Here is a 20094-nt window from a genome sequence, read left to right as displayed (position 1 = left end):
GGATTTGAAAGCATCCAGACTCAACTTGAACCTTGAGGTGCTTTAGGGAGTCAGCCTGTTGCCACTTGTTTGTGGGTCTACTGGGTTCAGACTCTTCACCCTTAGGCAGCTCTGCTTTTCTAGCTATGAGGGAGGGATGCTCTTGGCTGACTTGATGTCTTTTTTCACTCTTTTTTCAGGTGTGGAGAGTTGAGTCAATTATAATCTTTAGCTCATTGCATGCTTTTATTGTCAGTACATGGCTCCTCGTTGGTGGGGTGTTGGTTTTCCCCTTATATTTCATTTCCCACTCCCATTCCTCTTCCTCCATAGGTATTTGTTCTTACAGATTGTATAGTGTTTGATATGCATGTATTTTTCCATATTTTAATTATGACCATATTCAAACATAGTAGAAAATTGAATGACTAGAACAGTGTACACTTATATGCCTTCCACCTAGAATCAAACATTTCTTAACATTTTGCCATACATGTAGGTGTATGAAAGTAAGTTGTAGACATCATGATTAATCACCACTAAATACTTCAGCATGCTTCTCCTAAAAATAAGGACATTCTCCTATACAAAAACGGTATCATTTTAACACTTAAGAATGTTAATAGTAATTATGTAATTTCATCTAATATGCAGTCCATATTCAAATTCCCCTAGAAGATAAAAATGCTTTTTATAGTTATTTTCTTAAAAAAATCAGAATTCAATAAAGGTTTACACATTGTATCTGGTTAAATGTTTGTTTGTTGTTTTTTTTTAGGGTTATACTTCCAGGTGCAGTGATAGCACAGTACTCCCTAGGAGAGGCAGCTTTAAGGCTGAACTATCAAATTTTTCCCTGGGTGGAGGAGAGTTGGGATAATAAACTTTCAGAAAAATTTCAAAGAACTGAAAAAACATGTTAATCTTACATGATTTTTATATTGAGCCTTTATTTATTTTTTTTTCTATTCTATGGTCCTATCATAGGAGGTATTTGGTGACTCTTACTTTGTGGTTCTTCTCAGGAAATAGGTTGTGGGAGGAGAGGATTTGAATTCTTGTGAGAAGTGTCTGTTTCATTTTGAAATGCGTTTGTTCATTATTTATATATTCAGACCTCATGTTTGTATATATCAAGCCTTATGTGTTGAGCACTGGCCTAGATGCTGAGGAAACAGTGATGGACAAGACCAAGCTTCTGTCCTCAAGGACTTGAACATCAGTCTGGTGGAGAGAGAGAATGAGTAAACCAGTAAACAAGTAAATTTTTTAAAAGGAAATTTCAGATGATGATAGCAGCGTGAAGAAAATTCAGCAAAGTAAAAGGATAGAGAGGCAGAGGAAGGAAGGTATGGTTAAATGTTTTTAATCTCTTCTACTCTAGAACAGCCTCCCTTTAAAAAATAACATTGGTCATTTGAAGAGAAATATCCTCCATTCTGGGTTTGTCTGATTGCTTTCTCATGATGTTGTTTNATGATGTTGTTTAATTTTCTCTGTTATGTTTTGTGTCTCTAGTAAACTGGAAGTTAGATCTAAAGACTGGAGGATTAACTTCAGGTTCAAGTTCTGGCAGGAACTCTTCATAGGTGATTTTGTGTGTTTAGCATTGCGTCCCGTCAGGAGGCTCATAATTTCAAAGCAGTCAGTTGCCTGACTATGATGTTCAATTTGACGGGGACCAGCAGACTTGTGCATTGCAAGAGTACGTCTTACCCTTTGCAGGTTAGCAAGAAACATGTGCGGGTGATGCTCAGGAACACTTGAACATCTTGTCCTTTACCAACCTTTCCCTTAATAACCTTGACATCCGTCAGTAATAACCTTGGCATCCATCAGTGATTCTTGTTTGAGTCAGCTATCTTATTGGTGGTTATCAAATTGTGACATTCTGTTGCTATGATCCCTTCTACACTTATTAGCTGGAATTGTTTTATAAAGCAGGGCTTTTCTTCATCAACTGTGGATAAACTTGTGGCGACGTCTTGATAAAAAGGTGAAGTAAGATGCTTAGTTATTGCTCTTTAGCAAGCAGCTTGTAGAATAATAGGTTAGTGCCATAGTCACCTCTGAAGATGGAGTTTTTTTCCTCTTTCTCTTTTTATTTTATTCCATCTTTTGACTGTCAGTATAAACCTATGCGTATTATTTATTCAAGATTTTATAACCAATTATAGTCATTTTTCTTCCTTGCTGCCCAAATTTATGTTTTCTGCCAGGACCCTGATGACAGACAGTATAGCCCGGACGTCACTCTGTATCACTGCACAGAGAGCATCTTCATTCTTTTGTATGGCCGCACCTTACTCTTGTACATGGATCGGTCACCGTCCGTCCACTCTTTGTGGGCCAACTTTAACACCTCACCCCTCCACCCCCAGGAATCAGTATGATTAGAATCTTTTGCTTTATTTGTTTTCTTTTCTAGCTGGTGACATTGAACAATGTCACTTAACCTGTGTGTGCTTTAGGTTTCTCACCTATAAAACATGGATAATAATGGTACTGACTGATAAGGTCATGGTGGAGATTTACCGAGTTAATATATGTGAAGCTCTTCGTGCCTACTGTATATTAAGTATTCAATAACTTTTTGCTATCGTACTAACACTAATTATGATAATGTAACATTATGTCAATCATTATTATGACTGTTATTGATTTTATGCGTTCTCATCTTCTGCTCGCCACTAGCCCCTGGGCAGTTGGGGAGGGGGGGCAGTGTAGCTTTCAGAAAAGAGCGCTGGGCTTGGAGCGCCGAGACCTGGGTGCTAGTTCCTGATTTGCTTTTAGCATTTGGGTAACCCTGGATGCATCGTTCAACTTCCCTGATTTTATCTGGATAAAGCGAGAGCTGGAGGAAGGCGCTTAGCTCTCGCCCTGCTCTCTGGTCCGTGTATTCTATTGGATGACTTGTTTCACACTGGTCAGAGGACAGGAAAATCTGCTCTGAAAACTGGGACACCCTCATCTGTCATCCTAGGATTGACAGGCCCCTGGCTTTCTTCCACCCTGTGGCCTGTGATACACTGGAATCAGAATAAAGATTGAACAAGATCTTTATTACTGGGAGTAAAGTAGGGAGGGAATGTGTGTGTGTGTGTGTGTGTGAGAGAGAGAGAGAGAGAGAGAGAGAGAGAGAGAGAGAGAGGGAGAGAGAAGGGAACAAAGAAAAAGGAAGAGGGGGACGGAGGTTGAAGAGAATGAAATTCAGCCATTCTTTCTCTTCAGTTTCTTGGCTGTAAGGTACTTTCTCTGTTTCCGGCAGTGGGTGCTATGCCTCCCTGTACACCATAGAGACATCTCAGAATAAAGTCATTACTCAACAAAACAGTAAAGGGGCCCAGCTTCATATCTCTAAAAAGTTGCTTTTTGAAAAATTAACACTTGAGACTCCCCTTAAATGCAGCCCAAACATTCCAATCAGTTGACTACCCAGTACGAGCAATAACAGCAAGGTGTGCGTTGGACTTACTGAACTGCCAGGAATGTCTCAAGGCGGTCAGCTTTGTGGTGTGTGGAGCAGTGTCTGATCTCTGACTCTGGAAGTCCAGGCACAGGAGTAATGAGAGCTTTCATATGTATCTAAAGGGACATTTTCCCAAGAATTTATTACCCTTGTTTTGTCATGTGCTCTCAAAGCTCTTCAAGTTGGTGGTCAGCTTGGAAGCTTCAAACTTTCCTGTAAAAAACTGCCTGTGGCTGGTGCACTTTTCTGTGTGCCATATGTCAATGACAATTTTATAAGACGTGAAAGAAAATCAACAACGCTGCTTAAGCCTCAGTTTCTCTAGGCCAAACCTAACTTACCCTCACCCTGTGCCTTCAGGATTTCCCCAGACACTGGGCACTGAAGAGCCTGTGCTCTGATCTCGGGAACTGGCACACTGTGCCGCAGTGACATGAGCCGCAGTCCAGCCAACGCCCCTCACTCTAGAGATCGTTCTTGGTTCTTTCACATAAGAGTTGCCTGTTGTTGGCCAAGACCCTTGACTTTTCTATCGCTCCATTTTCTCAGCTATGAGACAGGCGTAATATGTGCTGTCATGAAGATCAAATAAGATAATAGATATAAACCTGTTTCCTTAATGATAGAAAATGTGAAAAATGTACAGTTAAGGTTTTTGTATATTTCTGTTATCTTTGTGGTCTGTGACGTTATTATCTGGTTTCCCAGATGCCACTCGCGCGTGCCCACGGTTCATTTTCTATCCAGCAGCCAGGAGATCCTGTGCATACATCATGTTGGGTCCTGTCTCTCCTCATCTCCAGTGGTCCCGTTTCTCTGTCTTCCCTTTTGACACCTCATTGCCTCTCTGATGTCAATTCCTGCTATCCTCCCCTCTCCGCATTGTCGCCCAACATACTGCATTTCCTACAAGTCTTCAAACCTCCAGTTTCCACCCTGCCTCTGAGTCTGTACAGCTTACTCTGTTGGAAATGCTCCCCCACCCCCCAGACATCCATGGGCCTCGCTATGTCACTTCCTTTGAGTCTGATTTTCAGTGAGGTCTTTTTGGGCTGTTCTGTTATAGTTGTAATCCTGGCACTCCCTGACCCTCCCTCCTGCTTTATATTTTTACATGGTACTTACAACCTCCTAATGTACTCTGTGAATGACTTATATATTTTGGTTATTACTTGTCCTTCCCCACTAGATTATAAACTCCAGAAGAGCAAGGATTTTTGTCTATTTTATTAATGGATGGATCCCCGGCACCTAGAACATGGTTTGACATGTAGTAGGCCCTCAATAAATATTTGTCAAATGCATGAATGAATAAAGACAATTTCAGACTCACAATCAGACAGAGAGAGGATGGGAAGTTGCATTTCTAGGCACTTTCCCATACATTAAGATCCAGACAATGTTGAATTTTGCTCCAGTATATTCATTGATTTCAAATGATGCACTTACACTAAAAGCCACTACCTATTTTGTGGCCACTTTCAAACTTCCATTTTCCATAGGTCTCATGGCTATCTACATTTTATTTTGCCATTGAGTCCTCCTGTTCAGTGCTCTGAAAACGGGGACTTTTTCTTACTGAAGTACTTACTAAGCAGTGCTCCTGCTTTGTGTCAGGGATTCCACTAGACACAGGGAAGCTGCCAGGGGGAACAAGACAGGACAAGATCATGGAGCGTACATTCTGTAGAGCTAAGCAAAGACAAGAAGAAACATACCAAATGATCAAGTGTTGAGACAATGGTTTTAAAGGGAGAGAGAAGGAGCAGAGACAGAAATAAGGTGTGTGTGAGGGTGTTTCCTCCTTGAGGTGAGGCGACCAAGAGGGAAAGGTGCTCTGAGGTAAGGACATTTAACCTGACATGTAAGGATGATAAGGAGCTGCTATGCCAAGATGGACAAGAAGAACATCACAGGCAGAGGGAACAGCATGACCAATGCCTCAGGTGCAGGAAGCAACTTGTTCAAGAATTGTAAGAAGGTCCCAGGGTTAGTTAACCTGTATGTTCATGAGGGCCATGGGATGAGGGGAAGGGTGGCAGCCAGTGTGTGTGTGCAAATCATTCAGGGCTTTTGAGGCCATGGTATGGATTTTAGTTTTGAGAGTGATAGGATCAAATTTGTATTTCAGGGAAATCTCCCTCAAAGCAGGATATACTCCAATGGACTAAAAAAAATTTTAAGTGAACAGTGGGCATTTGAAAGTGCTTTTAACTATATGAAAATTATAGATTAACATATTTATCCTTCTCTCTATCCCACACATACAATATCCTCCAATTCTATGTAAACTACTGTGTTTCATTGAAATGTTGTTCTACTCTATGTTTTATACATGAGTCTCCACATCCAGGCTCTCTATGCCTGTCTTCTTTCGAGAACACCCAGGGCCTGGGACACATGTGAGGATTATTTAGGGTACAGTCTACCTTCTACAGCCCTGAAGCTTGTTTTGGGGGCCTCTCCCCCTATCATGACCACTTTCCTTCTTCCAAGTCCAAATCTTCCTCTGAGCTCCATTCTACCCATTCTTAAGTTTAGTTGTTCACACAGAAATCCTTATTAAAGTGTTAAAGATAATTGCGGTGTTAAGTAAAGTGGATCAAAGTGTGATCCCTACAAAAGTATTTATAGTTTGAAGATAATTCTTTAGGGCAATCCAGGCACCTGAGACAGAAAGAGAAGGGTCAGAGGGGACAGCGCTGAGGCTACCCTCTCAGCAGGGCAAGAGGGACCCCTGCTCTGGGCACTGTCTTCTAGAGGGTTCCACATAACAGAAGCACACACACAAAATTAACTTATTAAGTCCTACGCGGGATCTGTCACTAGGGATTCTGTTGGCGCAGTGTGGTCCACCCACTATCATCATTCACACTACTCAGGCCCACGGGGAAAAGCTTTTCCACGTCTTTTGCCTTGTGATCTAAATGTTTGTGGGTTAATTTACTGCTGAAGTCAGAGACAGATAGTACTTTGCTGTGTAGGAAGGATTTTAGTAGTGAAAGAACTTACTCGTAAGACAAAACAAGTTAATCAACTTTTCAAATTTCTCCTCTCAGAAAGCATGAATTCAAGAGATGCATTGTTTCCTGGTACTAAACATCTATTTTCTTGCTCTTCTCATGCTTCAGTTAGTGGTTATGGAGGTCCTCATGAATTAACATGATACGTGCAAATGGCGGTTGAGAACATTTTGCAACATCAAACAATTCATGAAACTTTTACAGTTGTATTTATGTCAGGATAGACATAACATACGTGAAGTATGATAGTGATTTATTTTCCTGCCTACTAGATGAACACTGAAATTCAGAGCAGTAAAAACTTTGTTTTTATAAAAATATTTAATAAGATTTATTTAAATTCTCAAAAATTAAGAATTTCATCTTTATTTAAATAATTTAAATTTAATTTTATTATTTATTTATTTTTTAAAAGATTTTATTGGGGAATTGGGGGAAGGGAACAGTGTTGGGGAATTGGGGGAGTGGAACAGTGTTGGGGAATTGGGGAGGGGAACCAGCCAAGTTGTTGTTCTTCAATCTTAGTTGTGGAGGGCGCCAGTGGCCATCTGGCTGCCTGTTGGCAGCTCGTGGCCTCTAAGCTCAAGGTGCTGTGTTCAATCTTAGGGTGGGCGTAGCCACCATCCCATGTGGGAGTAGAACCAGAAACCTTGTTGTTAAGAGCACATGCTCTATCCACTGAGCCATCCGGGCAGCAGCTCAGCTCAAGATGCCAAGTTCAGTCTTGGTTGCGGGTGGGCATAGCCCACCATGGAACAGGCAATCTTGTTACACCAGCTGAGTCATCCTGCCACCTGTTGGTAGCTCAGCTCGGGCAGAGCATCACTGGCCCACGTGGGAATTGAACTGGTGGCCCTGTTGCTCAGAGCTTGTGCTCTTAAGCCAACTCTTAACCAACTGAGCCAATTGTCCGGCCCCATGATAATTTTAATTTTAAAAGTTGACATTTCAATTATAATTTATATTTTGTCTTTTAATTTTAATAGATAATTTTGAATACTTCAGAATAAAACTAGCTTCTTTGGAAAACTTATGAAAAATCATTTTAGCTTTTTAAATTTTTTTTGCCTTTAATTTACAGAATTTGATGGAAACTTGTTTAAATCTTATAAACTTTGAATATTACTTTTAAATAGTTTAATCCTTTATTGAGAATGAGTTCAATTTACAATTGTGATACAAACTGAAAATACACAAGTGGAGTTCAGAAAAGAGAAAAATCTATAAAGAAAAAATAAGTAAATCTTCAAAGAAGCAGTCTGCTAAATTTAAAAAAAAACTGTTAAAAAGGAAAGCGAGCAGGCTTCTGTTGTGTATGACCCAGATAAAATTTGCAAATAGAACATTACAAATTCTTTTTAAGTTAATTTCTTGAGGCACAGTTTACAGGTAGTAACAGACATGCTTTTTAGGTGTTCAGTTTTATGTTTTTTGACAAAACATATACTATTATATAACCACACCCCCAATCAAGATACAGAGTATTTCCATCAACACAGAAAGTTCTCCCATGCCCCTTTGCAGTCAATCCCCTCCCTGTCCTCTCCCAGCCCTCAGCTCCTGTCAACTTTTGATCTGATTTCTGTCCCTAGAATTTTGTCCTTTTCAGAATGTCGTGTAAGTGGAATTCATACAGTACATAATTTTTTGTGTCTGGCTTCTTAGCATAATCCTTTTGAGAGTCATTCATATTGTTGCAAGTATTGATAGAGCATTTCCTTTTATTGCTGAATATTATCCCATTATATGGAGGTAGTACAATTTGTTTATCCATTCCCCAATTAATGGACATTTGGGTTGGTTTCAGTTTGGGGAGATTATGAATAAAGCCACTCTAAACCTTCATTTTTCTTGGGTAAACATGTAGTGGAGGTTTGCTGGGTCATGTGGTAAGTGTATATTTAACTGTGTAAGAAGCTGTCAGAGTGTTTTCCAAAGTGGCTGTCCCCTTTTTGCTCGTCCTCCAAGGGTATGCAAATTCCCTTTGCTCTGCATCCTTGTCAGCATTTGGTATTATGAGACGGTTTTTTTTAATTGTTTGTTTCTTTCAACTTAGCCATTTTAATAGGTGGAAAATTCTCTACTTACTGATTAAAACAAATTGAGCAAGAAAATTATTCTCATCAACAACACAACTTGAGTAGGTCCGATGAAATCTCACAATTTCATGCTACTGGTTAAAATGATGAGTATATGCAGGCCTCCAGTTTTTCTCTTCCCCGGAGCCAACAGATGATAGTGGTGAGGCTGTACTCACTATACCCCTTTCTTCTACTTCCTAGTTGACCCTTAGGAGAGGTGTGTTGCCCAGGGGTCTGAGACCTCCCCTTGGGAAGGACAACTACCACCTTACTCTGCAGCACCCTCTAGTGGAGGTTGAGACTTCAGAACTCAACTTGTCCTCTTTGCCTGCCTTGTCTCCTCCACGCTAGGGGTGAAGGAAAAGTCAACATGCCACCCTGAGAGATTGCCATTCCCTGGTCTAGAAGACAGGACCTGTGTGTAGGTAGCTTTTCTTCAGAAGGCCTAGCATGTCTTCATGGGCCGTTGGATGGAATAGTGAGTGACACTGAAGAGTGTGAGCAGTTGAGTCTTGTTCCAAAAATTGTCATTATAAAGAGCCTTATGGGATGTAGCAAATGGTAACACGCTCTCTTTATCCCATCACTGGCGAGACCTTGAGTAGAGCTTCCAGTCAGTGATGAGTTCAGCTGCAGGATCCTTAAATCCTGGATGCATGGCCTTGAAGAAGGCTGGCCTGTGATGGATATTGGTCAGCCTCTTCTAGTAGGGGAAGGGATGTGAGTCTGAGGGTATTTAATTCACTCTGATTCTAAACGCTTTAGTAGATTGTGAAGAAAGCCACTAAGGAAAAATGTACTTCTTCAATTTCAGATTTAGTAAAAAAGGCACTCAGTAGATCAAAATGCTGTCTCTTCCTGACCACAAGAATGTGTCCCCACAGGAGCATTGGTGTTTTGGGATCTACCAGCTGCAGGCTGGGGTATAATATTTCCTGAGTTGGCATTTGGGGAACCTTCAAATATTTAAGGGCACTCCTCTCTTCTCTTAGTTATTTCTTCCTTTGGGGATCATAAAAACCTTGAGAAATATCAAACTTCCTTTTCAGAATTTCTTCATTGAGTGAAAGACCTCAACGTTTTTTCACCTTCTAATAAATTTGGCCTATCAACTTGTACCCATCATACTGGCAAGTCAACTTTTCCTGAAAGCTGACTATGTGTAAGATATTCAGTCAACTAGGAGTTAATTACATATTTTGTATTCATTTAATCTAACTTAGTGGTTGAACATGTAGGCTGTGGAATGAGACCACCTATGTCCAAATCATAACTCAACTGCTTGGCTAGCTACCATACTCTTAAAATTTGAATGTACTGCCAACCTATTCCCTTATTCCCTGATCTTTGAACGTTCTTGACTGTGTTAATACTTACATGTGTACAATCAGTTAAGAACTTTCAAAGGTATGTACATTCACACAATTGGTCTCACAATATCTTTTTTGTTTCACTTTATTCTAACAATAAAATGTTGTATAACCTCAGGCAAAGAACTTATTCTCAATGACACTCTTTCTTCTTCTTTTTTTTAATCTTTTTAATTGAGATATAGCCAACATAAAGTATATTAACCTTCATTATACAGCTTGATGAATTATTGTATACACTCATGTAATCACATTAATTGTGGTTGCATTTTATTCTTGGAAAAATAAATATTCTTTTGAACTTCAGTTGGTTGGTAGAATTTCAATATGCAAAGCACACAATGAGAGTTTCACTTCAAGTTACATCTAGAATATTTAACTTTAAATAAAAGTGAATATTCAGAGACTAACACAATACCTCATGACAAACTTTGTATGACTGACATTGTTACACTGATTATACGACATTGGCTTACATAATTTTAAGATCAGGTTTACTACAAACTTTAATCGAATATTTCCCTTTGTATTTGTCTGTGTTCCACTGCTCACATATGTGACCTACGTACAGATTCTAAGTGCTGCTTCAAAACCACTGTCATGTCAAATGACTCAACAGCTCATCTAACAATGAAAAAATATAAAGGACTGACTTAAGTCCACCTCTCCAAACAGCCACATAATCAGTAGAACCTGTATGATAGTGATGATCTGGAAGACTGAATAATGTGAAATTATTCAGGCTAATCTTGTCATTCCTTGGCCAGTAGTGGAGACTGAGAAAACAAAAATAACTTGGATGGTGAAAATCTGGCCTGTCTTTCATCTGACTGGAATAAATAAAAAACAGGTAAAGCTAGTTGTAGAGTGAATAGAAAACAGTATTTCTCCCAAGGACATGCTTCAGAGTGTCCTAGTAACTCCTTTCTTTGTATTCTGATATGTCCTACAAAGTGTCATAACTCCTTTCTCTGAGTTTTCTTACTCACTGAGAGGCTTTGCCGTTTGAAATGAGATGGGTTAAGAATAAAACATCTCACTCTTGTCCAGAGGATCTAAGTCCCTTTGAAACAGAGAAGCAGCCTTGGTTTCCAACCCAGGGGCAGAATTTGAGATTAGAGGTATCCGGACTCAGTATTTCACATCCATCTTAACTTGGTAGTTTCCAAGGAAGCAGGACCCCGGTTCCACTTTGCAGCCCAGACTTGATGTTGACTTCTTTGAGTCTTTCAAAATACTACTTCAGTCCAACTTTACTTAACTCTACCCTTCCCCACAACCCTATAATAAATCTATCTTTTCCTTTGTTTGGTGACATATCCCATGGTTTTCTAGTGTGTAGTCTTTCTCTTTGTAATGGATTGATAAATCTGCTTCTGGTGGCCTGCAGGTGTGCCCCTGGAATGCTTAAGCTGATTAGGCTGGGACAGTAGATTTTATTTTTCTTGTTTTTAAAGAGAAGGAAACATTCTCAAGAAGGTTAAATAAAGTATACAGGGGGTCATGAATAATAAGTGGTCATAGAAGTGAAACTGAGGTTTACAGTGTGGTGAAGGCTGGTCGTTTTCCACTATCCCGTGCTGACCCTCTGCCTCCACCTTCCAGCTCATAATCGCTCTACTTTTACTTAACAACCCTACCCACTGTGTAGCCACAAAATTCACTCACACCACTTTTCTCCTCTGTTCCTTAAAGTGTGGCTTCAGTTTCATAGTGTTCCTCTCTACCAGGAACCTGAACGGACCATCCAACACTTAGTTCTGAGTTCCTTTCTTCCTCAATCACACCAATCAGCAAATATCTCCAACAACACGTTCTGGATTTTCACACTTGCATGCCTGTGCTTGTGCTGTTTCCTGATTTTGAAATTAGTTGCCTACAATTCTCTGTCTGTACAAATCTTAAAAATATATATATCTATATATATACATATATCTATATATATGTATATATATAGATATATATATATATACATATATATATATATTTATTAAGGTTTTGGTTACAAACAACAGAAACCACACTAGTTCGTTTTAGCAGACAAGTAATGTGTAAAGGTATTAGGTATTTCACAGAAGCTTTGGAAGGGCCAGAGCACCTGACTGGAAGTTACTCTGCAGGATTGGTCCATGGTAGACCACACGGCTGCCATGGGACACAGAAAGCACAGTCAGTTTCCATCTCTGACACCAAGGGCTTCAAGACTTGCTTTTGCTCCTGCTTTGGAAGCTGGGTGTCTGCCACAACCCTCATCAGGACTAGCCAGGTTGCTACTAATACAGGATCCTGGTGTTTGGTGCCTAGAGACTGTGGTCTCATGTACCCAAAGAATGAGAATGTGGATTCAGAAGGACAGGTAAGAGGAACAGAAATTTTTATTGAAGCAAAAGTACAGCTCTCTTATGAGAGGGGGTACCTGAAACTGGGATGCCCACTGGCTAAGGCAAAAGGCTCTTTTATACTTTCTCTTACATGCTTGGGGAAGGGAGTTGGTGCCTTCTAATGGATTTTATCTATCAGATTTGCTCTGTTGCCCAGTCTAAAGGATTTACGAAATAACCCTTTTACCCCAGAGTGCAATTACATTTTTGTCCTGGAGCAAATGAGTCATTTCAGAACCTGGATTTCCGAGATACGGCTGCCTTGTTTTAGTCTACCAGGGTCTTCCCTGTCTACCTAACATGCTAGCTAACCTGTCTCACTACCCTATTTACATCATGAGTGTCCAGTTCAGGTCTTTTGTAGGTATATTGGACTGGCAGAGCCTAGGTAATATGTCTACTCTGTAGCTGCAAGGGAAGCTGAAAAAAAAAAAAGGTTTTGGCCTGTAACCTGGGGAGGCATAGACTTATAAAGTGGGCAGTCCCTCCAAACAGGAAGACTATTCAAAAAGAAGACATCAAAATAAGAATTGTATACTTTCATTACACTGGGATCCAGCTCAAAAATGTTCTTATCTGGGAAAACTTCTCTAAAACTACAAGAAGAAAAGCTCTCTTTGTTCTATCCCTCAATTATACATTATTTGCATATCTACTGAGTTATTATCATTGTAACAAGTGTGATTCATACCCCTCCTAAATCTCCTCACCTTTACTTACCTTTACTTCAGTTTGTGACTTCCAACTGCCATAATAGCCCCCCCCACACACACACACTGAGGGATTTTTCTGGGAAGGTATATAAGTATCCCAGTTCCCTTGCCTCTTGGATGGAATAATCCCGAGGCATGTGTTTGATAGTAGCCCCAGCATTTCCCCGGTGGGAAGAAGCTCTGTTACCCACAGCAGCCACTGGCCTCATCCTTTCTTTATTGGCTGCCTTCCCGTTTTTGGTCTCACTTTCCCACTCCCTTATCAATATCTCCTTTGTCTCCCAACTATTTGCACTTGAATCTTTGTACTAGAATCTGCTTCTGGTGGAACCCAAAATAGAACAATACTCTTCCCTGCATTATAGATAGCCTTTTACTTATCTACCTTTCATGTAAGGTTTATGAAGACAGGGAAAGCATTCTCATTTTTTTCTATCTCTTAAGGACCTAGTACAGGCCCTCATATATAGAGGCACTAAAAGGATATTTGTTGAATTGAAATAAAATTGGAATAATGGTCAGATTTTAAGTTTATACCACTGGACAGCCATATAACTTTACTTTCTGGAAGGAATTATGACATATGATTAATAATGGATATTTTTGATGGTAGGGATTGGAATTATGTGGTTGAATTTTCTAACCTTTGCCCATGTATTATTACTTTTGAAAACACCAACCATCCAGGAGGGTTGTGGCACTTTGTGGACATACACTACAGAATGATCCAATTACTCTGGGCCCTTCAGGATTGAATGACCTGCCAAGGCCAAAGCCCTTGTGCAAAACATCTCAGAAGGAATGTTGGGAAGAGCCAAAGGGCTCTGATTGACCCAACAGTGATCTCCTCCACTCTGGACCCCCAGCCTAAATCCATGTCTGAGTGGAGTGATTCCTTTTCCTGTCCATTTCCTTGTCCCACAGGATGGCCTCCTTACCATTAGGAACAGCTTTTGTTTGTTTATTCTTGAGTTTTTTGGTTTTGAGCATAGGCTCGGGATCTTTGGCCAGTGGCAATTGTAATGAGTTTAATGGATAATGACAAATAAAATGAATGATGAGTATTGTGTAACACCTGGAAGACTCTGAATGGTTTTGGCTATGATTCTGGAAAAGAATGAAGGAGGGATGTGATTGTCACACAGAAATAAAGTTTGAATGGAGCCGTCCCAGCTTTTCTTTGGATATCAATATTTTAGCAGAAGTTTGGAGTAGGATGGCATAGACCAATGGAGCACCCTTCCCCCAGGCTCTCTGCCTCTATCGCAGGACTGAAGAAACCCCAGACTTCAGACATTCTTGCATGTTTCTGGCACGACATCACCTGTCCACCAACGCCCATAATCTCAGTGGCATTATCTTCCTCGAGACCCTCTGCAGTAACTTCACTCTGTTACCACTAGACACCTAAGACTCTCCGGTCATCCCTCTTCTCCCAGATTCTCATTTCTGAAAGATCTGTGTATCTCCTTTATTGACTCCATTTCTCAGCCTTCCTCAGATCTCATGTCTCTTCCCAGTGCCTCTGGAACTCACTGTATAGACAGGAAATCCCCTTTTTGCTAATGTCCCTTTCACCATTTTGTTCTAACTGGCTCTTCCCAAAAGGACATGGCTCCCTCTGCAGTCCTCTGTAAGGGTGGCTGGTTTCTGTCCCACGTCCCTGGCACCACCACGCCTCCTTGGAAGGTATCCTCCTTGTTTCTTATTGCTGTTCCCAAACCACTGTCCCATTCTCCTCTATAAAAATAACCAGCTTTGGAACTCTTAATATTGAACTATACATCAGTCACTTTCTTGTTGGCACCCATTTACTGATTCCAGTGTCACTTCCCCTAGTTTCTGGCTCACTGTCACTTTCTCTAACACTTTAGTCATTATATTCTTGATGATTTCAATATTCATATAGGTGAATCTTCAAGTACACTTTGAGCTCCTTGATCTCATGTCTTTCAAATATTTCATACTTCATCCTACCTCGATCATTCACTTGCATGGTCATACCGTGTGATCCTGTCCTTACCAAGAATCTTATCCCCTCCACAATCTTAATCACAAGCATCCCAATATCTGACCACTACTTTTTGTTATGTTATGTTCTTTTATTTTCATCTATCTATGTCTTCCTTCTCCATCTTATTTCTTTGCCTCCTTTCGAGGCGTAACCACTATTTCTGATTTTGCACTTTTAATTCCCTTGATTTTCAAAATGGCTTTATCACATATGTATGTATTCCTAAACAGTGTGTTGTTTAGTTGTTTTGGAACTTTATAAAAATGATATTGGATGGCATGTAGTCTACTGGAACTTGTACATTTTTTTACACCATTCTATAAATAAAATGTCTCCATGTTGTTTCCAATAGCTATAATTTGGTTTTATTGCTCTATAATATAATTGTGTGGATGTATTAAAATGTATTCATTTATTCCTCCCAAGGCTATTTCCAGCTTTTACTATCATTAACTCTGCTGCTATAAGTAGCTTATACATGTCTTCTATTGTATATTTGCAAGAGTTTTTCTAGGAGCAGAACTGATGAGTCAAAGAGCATAAAAATGTTCAACTTTACATGATGATGTTATGTCATTCTCTAAAGTAATTGTATATCACTTCCTATTTTTTTCACTAAATTCTGATTTTAAAAACTCTTTGCCATTGCTAGGTCCTATAACCACTGACCATACCACCATTTTTACTCTCTTCAATTTGCTACTTATTCAGTCTGTAGTCTATGGTCTGTCGTAATATTCATTCCTTTATATACACCCTCAGTTTCCTTGTTCCCCCCCTTTTTTTTAAATCATGCTCATCTGGCAAAACCCTAGTTCTGACTGCAACCACATCTCTGCTGACTCTGTACCTACACCCACCTAAGAGAACATATTGGGTTGTCAGAAAAGTCATGATGTATTTTGTCTATGTTTTTCCAAGGTCATTTATTTATATAAAGAACAAAGATCAATCAATTATATATTGCCCATTTTGTTCGATAACCTTTTGCCATCTTTCAGTGAGCTTCATAATTCCTTGTTCATAGAAGGACCTGTCTTTATTTGCGAAAAACTAAACACGGTGCTGATTTACAGCCTCATCTGAATTGAATGTTATACCATGAAAGGAGTTTTGAAGAGAGCGAAACAAGTGGAAGTCTGATGGCGCAAGGTCAGGCAAGTATGGTGGGTGTGGCAACACATCCCATCCAAGCTCCAATAATTTTTTTTTTAAAGTCAGGGTTTTTTTATTTAATACATTCTAATCAAATAGTAACAGCAGTAAATAAACACTTTGAAAAACAGGCAGGTATCCCCCTATATCTGGAAGAAAATTAAGTCAAAGTTTTCTACATGGTAGAAGGGAAACAACTGCTGATGTCCACAGTTAGAGAATTCAAGGACAAATTGGAAATTTCTAAAGCCATTTCCAAAAACTCCATGGCAACAGGTTGTGACACCAGGTTGGCAACAGCTACTTCAAAAGATAAAATGTCTGTATCTACATGGTTTTATTAACAGGGATTAAGTGGCACCTGTAGAGCATGACATTCTTGTCCTTAGCCTTAAAGGAAAAAACAAAGTCTTTTCCATTTGCACCAGTTTGAAATATTTCTGAAGTAAGGGTCCCTTAAAGAGGATTACTACAGTACTCACTCACATGAGAGAGTTCATACATGTAGTAAAAAGACAAATACAGGATTTCATGGTCACTTTTTTGGTTGATTTGGTTAATTGCATAAAATGAAGGATAAATACAAGCATATCTGTTCAACAAAACTCCTAGCTATATCAGAATGCAAAATATAAAATGTCCTAAAATAGACTGATCACCAGGCATATATATAAAATTGAAGTTAAGCCTGTGTTAGTTTCCTCCCCGCTTCTTGAGTATTCCTACGTACTCCTACAGACATTGAGTTCTCTACTAGATCTTCTACCAAAAAGAAAGGAACCTCAGAGAGGCAAGGCATTCTGATAAAATGTTACTTCAGCCTTTACTTGGGACATTTAAATTTTTTTTTTTTTTAGCTGAGCCATCCTGCTACCTGTTGGCAGCTCAGTGGCTGTTCAGGTCGGGCTGGACTCGAACCACTGTTGCTCAGAACTCAAACTCTTGAGCGAGCTCTTAACCAACTGAGCCACTTGGCCGGCCCAGGGACGTTTAATTTTTAACTTAAAAGGATCAACTAGTCTTGGTTAGCCTTAGGAAGGGAAGCATTACTCAGGTGAAAATATTTGGGGGAACTTTAAATACCTAGCTACCTCATCACGCATTTAAATTAGATTGACTTCAGCTGTTCTCAGAATTCCGTGTAGTTATCCAGAGCAGTCACTCAAGTTTTGGTTCTCTTTTATGTAGCTGCATTTGGAGATACTCTATGTGAGGCATGTTTAGAAAAACAGAAACACTTAGACCTGGAATTTATATTCTTCCAAGTCATCTTTTAGTCTTGTTGGTAAAGGCAGTCCCCAAATGGCACCAGTACATTTGTGAATGGCGAGTCTACAGAGAGGCTGCAGAGGTGGTGCTGAAGTGTAGAGAGGTTTGGTCAGATAAGGGTGAACAGTACCGTTCCGGGGGGCTTCTGGGCCCGTCCGCTTATCCTTGCACATCTGAACGTAGTAGTCGATCAGATGAACCACACTGTCAAATTGTTTAAGCTTGGATTTGACACATACGATAGAGTCCAATCTGAATTTCCCATCGTGGTATTCGATTCGCAGATTAGTTGGTCCAGCTGACGTTTTAACAGATATTGTTAGTAGGTAGTCTGAATGCGAACTCTCTCTAATCAAGAAAGTTCCTTCTGGTGCCTCTTTTAATTTCTATTTGGCTTCATTAACAGTCACACTTCCCCAGTACCAACCCGTTTGAGCTCCCGCAAGGCCTTCGCCAGACGCCCCGACCCGGGGACGGCTCCTCCGCCGATCCCGCGTTCCCCAGCTGGCTCTGCGTCCCTTCCGCGCCATTCCCGGAGGGCTTGAGGCACCGCAGGGTCATGGGAGAAGGGTCACTGCGGCAAAGACAGGTGGCCACATGAGCTGGGCTCAGAGGGGCACGCATCCTTCCTGGAAGTCAGTGAGAACCTCAAAACGCGTCCCTGCGGAGTATCCAAAACGGTGGTGGAGGGGAGGGCGGTGAGGAGCTGCTGGTTCTTCCTTCCCAGGTCCCAATGTATGATGGCAAAATCCTCCGCAAGCGCGGTCACCCACGGTTTGCCTGCACCCAGCCCCTGCCTGAGCTCCTGCGTTTAGGGAACTGCAAGCATAGGGGATCCTGAGGTTGTGCACCGGGGCCCTGGTGCGCACTGTCCGCTGCTGGTGCCACACAAGTGGTGGCGGGCTAAGCTCCAATAATTTTTGACAAGTGATCAAACTTGTGTGTGGTCTCCCGTTGTCACGATGGAACACAACTCCTTTACAATTAACAAGCTCTGGACGTTTCTGGATGATGGATTCGTTCAAACTGTCCAATTGCTGACAGTACACATTCAAATTGATTATTTGGTTCCTTGGTAGGAGCTCAAAAAATACGACCCCTTTAAAATCCCACCCCACTGAGAGCATAATCTTCTGATGAATGTCTGCTTTCGATGTCATTTGAGGGAAATCATGTCGGGACCAAGACGGTTTGCTACCACATTGTTGTAAACAATCCACTTCTCATCACCAGTTATCTTCAAAAAAGGATCATTTCCCTCACATTTAATGAGCATATTGTAGATGTTTATACACACCGTTAAATGAACTTCTTTGAGTTCACGTGGAACCCAAATATCGAGCTTGCTTACGTATCCCAGTTTCTTCAGGTGGTCATGAATGCTTGAATCATGGCTGTTCAATGTTTCTGCAATCTCTCGTGTCATGTAACGTGGGTTTGACCCGATCAATGCCTTTATTTTGTTGTCATCAACCTCGGTGGGCCTTACTGATTGAGGAGCGTCGTTGAGATCAAAATCACCAGCACGAAATTTCGTGAACCATTGTTGGCACTAACATTCTTGTAGAACATTGTCACCATAAACTTTATGCAACTTTTCACAAGCTTGACATGCGTTCTCTCACTCGGGATCTCCTAGTATCTCCGTTTCATAAGTGAGTGCGAGTATACCTTGATCAGTAAATAGATAGGCCAGGTATGCCCTGGCCCTTAAGGCCAAGTACTTACTGCTAATAACAAGCTGGATGAGAAAGGCTACACATGCTCTCATCTTCCTATAGATTACACACTCGGCAAAATAAATTTTGTACTCTTAGTAAATTGTAAAACTCTCTGAAGTTAAACTATATTTTCCTTAAATTATCTGTATGCATCTGAGAAAACAAAGAGTGGAATTCTTGCCTCACCTAAGACCAAAATAATTTGCAAATGAATCAATGATTTAACTGTAAAGAAAAGAAAGTATAAAGTACCAGAAAAAAACAGGAAACAATTTTTTTTATTATCTCACAATAGGAAAGACCTTTCAGAGTTGAGTACAAAACACAGAAGTCATATAAAAAAGATACATTTGATTTTATAATAATAAAAACATATACAAGGTGAGAAAAGTAATAAAGTGAAATGACAAATTACAAAGCAGGAAAATATTTTCAACTCATAGTACAAGGGTATGTATTATACAGATAATTTATACATAATTAGTAATTTTATAACACTTGACATCAATAAGTAAAAGGTCAGTAACCTAATAACAAAACAGGCAAAAGATATAAACAATTGGAAAGATGTTCAAATTTACTCAGAGAAATGTAAATTAGAGGTACAATGAATACACGAACTTTGTGTTAGACACCATATTTTACATATATTACATATACAAACGTATATATAGATATCTCTATATCTATCATCATCTATCTAATATCTAACCCATTTTCTCCTTTCAACAACCCTATGAAGCATGAACTATTATTATACCCATATTGTAAATGAAGAAACTGAAGCTCAGAAAGGTGAAGCAATTTGCCCAAGGACAGCTGAAAAGTAGCAAAACCACGTGCCTCTCACCTGTTTGCACATGCAGGAAATGATATAAGTACAAGACGATTCACTGCAGAGCCTGGCACAAGGAACGCA

General features: G+C 40.1%; 1 pseudogene; it reads right to left on the bottom strand.

The window, feature by feature from the left end:
• Positions 1-17423: 17423 nt before the first annotated feature.
• LOC109387055 (suppressor of cytokine signaling 2 pseudogene) lies at positions 17424-18015 on the bottom strand (annotated as a pseudogene).
• Between the last annotated feature and the right edge of the window lie 2079 nt (positions 18016-20094).

Source organism: Hipposideros armiger, unplaced genomic scaffold (genome assembly GCF_001890085.2).
Source record: "Hipposideros armiger isolate ML-2016 unplaced genomic scaffold, ASM189008v1 scaffold_146, whole genome shotgun sequence".
Classification (NCBI taxonomy): domain Eukaryota; kingdom Metazoa; phylum Chordata; class Mammalia; order Chiroptera; family Hipposideridae; genus Hipposideros; species Hipposideros armiger.
This window is presented reverse-complemented; position numbering and strand designations above follow the sequence as displayed.